Source organism: Rhipicephalus microplus, chromosome 8 (assembly GCF_043290135.1).
Source record: "Rhipicephalus microplus isolate Deutch F79 chromosome 8, USDA_Rmic, whole genome shotgun sequence".
NCBI lineage: Eukaryota > Metazoa > Arthropoda > Arachnida > Ixodida > Ixodidae > Rhipicephalus > Rhipicephalus microplus.
Window position 1 is genome coordinate 81,748,473 of NC_134707.1, and position 4,412 is coordinate 81,752,884.

The following is a 4,412-nucleotide window of genomic DNA, read 5'->3' on the forward strand; positions in this document are numbered from 1 at the left end:
CACACAAACGAATGGATGGACGCACGGACCGCCTGACGGACGCTTCGTCCGCCCATCATTCACTTCGTAGGTATGCTGTGACACCGTTTTTTTTGTAATATCCAGTGCAATACAGCTGGCTACTACGACAACTACGACGACACGGTACATACGACCCACAGCGTAAGGAGCTTCGCTCCTAAACAACACTTATGTTGATGAGCAGGCCTAAACAATATTTGAAATGCAACATTCGGCGATGCTTTAATTACGAGGAATAAGAAAGGTGCCTTACATCGCAAAGAACGCTGTTCTTTGTTTGAATGAAATTTTTTCGGGCGATGGTGCGGAGCCACTGCTGCTTGCGCAAGTCATCGCGTTTACATTGGTGTATCATAAAAAGTGCGTAACCTTTTCCGCTGGGGTTGTTGCATTCATAGGCGCAACAGCACGGCATAGCGCCCGCACGAAGCACAGATAACAAAGCGTGCTACGGTTGTTACGTGGAGCATCGGCGAAAAATGGCGCAAGCGAAAAAGAAAAACACAAGCAAAGCACAAGATCCACGCGTCTCTAAAGGCAACCGCGAAGGAGACCGATCATCGTGCAGAAAAAGTGTCGGAGACCGGGAGGATGCGAAGGGGGGGCAAGGAGGGAGAGGTCTAGCGCGTGGCGGCGAGTACAGTGGATGGCGCTACTTTCTCAAGATCAAGGAGCTTTACTTGAGTCAGTGACTCTAGGCTTTACTAAAGCCAGTGACTCTAGGCTTTACTAAGGTCCCTAGGTAAAAAAAAAGTTTTCGAGGTAGCGACACTCGTTGTTCTTTGCGCCGTTCTCCTCACTCTCGCGCCTACTCCTCCTTTTCTCCATCATCTGTGTCTGTGATAGGTGAATTGGTTGCACGTGACGACATTAGTGGATGGTGGTGATATTTATTATAAAGCAAAAGGTTCAAAACGAGTGAGCGTGTGCATATGGTTCTAGTTGGATTCTAGCCGCGACGAAAGACGAGATTGTATCCAAGACATAAGCCATAGAGAAATAAAGAAAGGTGAAGAGTGGACACTCCCGTAGACCCAAGTGGCCCAATCGACCCTAGCACACCTGGTGGTTGGTGAGAGCAAGTAGCGTGCGCTTCCTGTTTCGGTTTCACGGGCGCAAATTATGAATATTTATTTTCATTTTTTTTAATTTTGATTAAGTTATAATAAAGAGAGATGCAGGTAGTGATAATTCACTACGATTTTATTCATCGCGCTTGTTCTTGTGCTTTTGTTCACTTGTTCCAAAAGAACAAGTGAACAATGTATATATCAGTCAAAGAGACAGAGTATCCGCAATGTTTTATTCAAAGGCAAGGTAGAGTCTGAGAATATAAAAAAGCACAACATGACAAAGGTAGACAACAAATGCATCTCGCCTTACAAATAAATTGTAACAAATATTGTAACAAATACAGAGAGAACACAGACAACGCACACATCGCTAGAGTTGGCAGAAGCCGAGAAGCTGGTGAAGTATGACACACCGGGCCCGTGGGTAAGTAAGGATCTATGGCAAAAACACAGCGCACAATGCTGAAGAAGAAGGAAGAAGTGACATATACACAGCAATGAAGTCGCGAATCACGTCTGGGGTTAACCAAAATAATGCATAGAAAAAAAGAGTGCACACAAACCACGCGACACAATATAGCAGAAAGGCAAAGCTGCAGTGTGCTGGCTGTGCTTAAGAACAGCTAGCCCAAAATGAAAAAAAAAGCAGAGACTTGATGCCTGCTTGTCCTCAGAAAGGTAGGGCTTTGCAGCTTGCTCCCTACGTGAAAGACAAACTTTATGCTACAACACTGGCAGGTCTTGTGGCTCTTCTTATCATCAAAAACTTAAGATCCCAAGTGATTTGCGTCTGGGTGTTGTGACGCTTGCGAGCTAAAATAGATTGTAGTCATCACTTATCCGGAATTGTGGACCTTAATTGGTGTTACGAGAGTGGTATTACAGGGCTAATAAATAGCAGAAGAAAACCACTTTGGCTCATTATTTTTCACAAAGGCTCTACATCGTACGTTATCACTCACAAGCTATATAAAAATAAAATGGCAGCGTCCGCAGCCCCATCAAACGCTACAAGTTTGGGTATTCTTCTGAAAATTTTGATGGGCGAGATGAGGAGGTTGATGAGAAGCTAAAATACAAAAAGCGTGATAACGTGAACTGTGCCCACTTCATACTGTGTTCCTTACCCGCTCGAAGACATTTCAACAAGCGGTTTTGTTATCGATATATTACTTGAGCTGGAGAGATAAAGCATACACAGTGACCAAGCGACCCACAGTAAAGTGTACAGTTCGCCCGCATTTGCTACAAAAATGCAGACAGGATACCCAACATTTTTTTAAGGTTATGCAAATCACTTCGAGCGAATACACAGTGTCCCTACTCCTCATAACGGGTAACCAAAACAATGTATGCAACGAATGAGTGGTTAGTTTGGTGAGGCTGTCTCCGCAGTCTTTTGATAGTTTTCCGCTGTGCTGCTACTTTGGCTTGCAGATGTTTAATGGTTTGCTTGTACTTCATTGATGGAGACATTGTCGCTGGCACACAGGAACGCACTGCAATAAACAAAAAATGGATGTAAAAGCAAAGAACAACTAATCCCATACGAGCACTTTCCTCGCTCTTTCAGACCCAAGGTGCACAACTTTCTGTGGTGCAAAGTTTTCGATTCCACTACCTAAAAACAAACCATTCACAATGTTGACAATGCACAAAAAAATGAAAATCACTGAGAGCCCACCCTTACATTTTGTAAGTGCACACGTAGTGTCCTTTTGAGGATAGTTTCCTCAGAATGTCCTAAACATAAAATAGCACATTAAAAACAGCTGCAATAAAAGCATAGTCACCATTTTCTCTAGGGCACTCAGACGTGGAGCTGTTGGCAAAGACATCTTCTGGAGGGTCTTGTGAAGCTTGTTCAGTGCCTCGGACAGTGCTGTCGGAACAACCTTGCGAGCGGCCTGCGGAAGTCTCAATATCAATCCACTCTGGTGTTGAAGTGAACATACAACTTACCGGTCACACAAGTTCCTTCTGTGACAGCTGAACGACTGGTTAAGGCTTTCTCCGGCAAGACGAAGTCAGCAGAAATTCTTTAACCAGCTACAAGGGAGCTGCCACCTGTAGAGGTTTGGTCAACAGTCAATTTGGGTAAAAAAAAAAGAAATCGCGACACTGAACGCACCCTGTTCATCGGGGCACCTCAATGTGTGGGAGCCACTTTTTGAAGCCTCTACCGCAGGTCCTGAAGAAATGAAATTACGACAATGTGTCAGTAAGAGGCTTAAAATAACACAAACTGAAGCTCATCCGCACCTTGCAGTGCAGCTTCTGCAGTCATGTCACAGTCACTATTTGAAGCGACGCTCAGAAAATCTGCATATATGTGCAGTTGGTACAAGTTACAAAGCTTGTAGCATGGGGAACCTTAAACAACTCTTTCAAACGCATAAATTGGTAGAACGCGGAAGAAAAGAGGAAACACCAACAAGGAAACAAGTAATTTGTGATTTTTGGAATTATCAACAGTGCCAGCTTTCACTGATGAAAGGTACAGATGCTCGCGTCCGTGGCAGACTCAGCACGCGTCGCCTCGGCTTGACGCCGTGCCGCCTATGCTATACTGCATACGTTGCACAATGTTCCCGTCTAGCCGCCGCATAGAGCCGCAAACTTTCTTTTTAGCGAACCTCCCCGTCCTTGCAAGCTACAGAAAAAGGTTACAACTGCGTGAATGAGACGCCACGTAAGAAACAAACTCGCACACACGAAGCGCAACGTGTGTGTGTGCATCTTTCTATGTTTGTTGCATAGTGTCTTATTCGCACAGGTGTAACCGTTTTCTGAAAAAATGACCCAACAAGACCAACAACATGTCATTCAACAAGCTTCGCTTGAAAACGTGCCTCACCTGTTATCTCACGCACGAAAACGCCGACGCAGCCGACGTTGACGAAAGCGACGAAAGCTTCTCGCTGTCAGTCATGCATGGGCTTGTCGCTGGGTGGATGGTGTTTATGACAGTACGGCTGAAGAAAAATAATCGCGTAAGGTGTGTTGAATAAATTGTTTTTATTTATAAAGAACATACCTAGTTTGGGCGTATAATTATTATTTTGTGAAAACAATTCTGTTGCATTGATTATAACTGTTTTTTTTTGCACTTGCGCCCTTTGACGTTTGATGAGAGCAATCCAAAGAAAAGCGGCGCACAAAAAAGACGGAGACAAAGAAGAGAACCACACACAGCGCTGCTTCTTCTTTTTTTTTTTGCACTCACAACTGAAAGTTTAATCCGAGCAACAAGAATTTAAAAAGTAATAGCCGCGCATGACAAGTGAGGTACAACGAGATTAAGTGATACGCTCATCA

The 4,412-nt window shown here is 44.2% G+C and overlaps 1 long non-coding RNA gene across 1 annotated transcript; it reads right to left on the minus strand.

The window, feature by feature from the left end:
- Positions 1 to 1,367: 1,367 nt before the first annotated feature.
- LOC142769198 (uncharacterized) lies at positions 1,368 to 3,469 on the minus strand. Its single transcript, XR_012885705.1, has 3 exons — positions 3,226 to 3,469; positions 2,888 to 3,161; positions 1,368 to 2,593 (listed from the first exon to the last, which is right to left on the minus strand). It is a non-coding gene; the product is annotated as an uncharacterized LOC142769198 (long non-coding RNA).
- Positions 3,470 to 4,412: the final 943 nt, after the last annotated feature.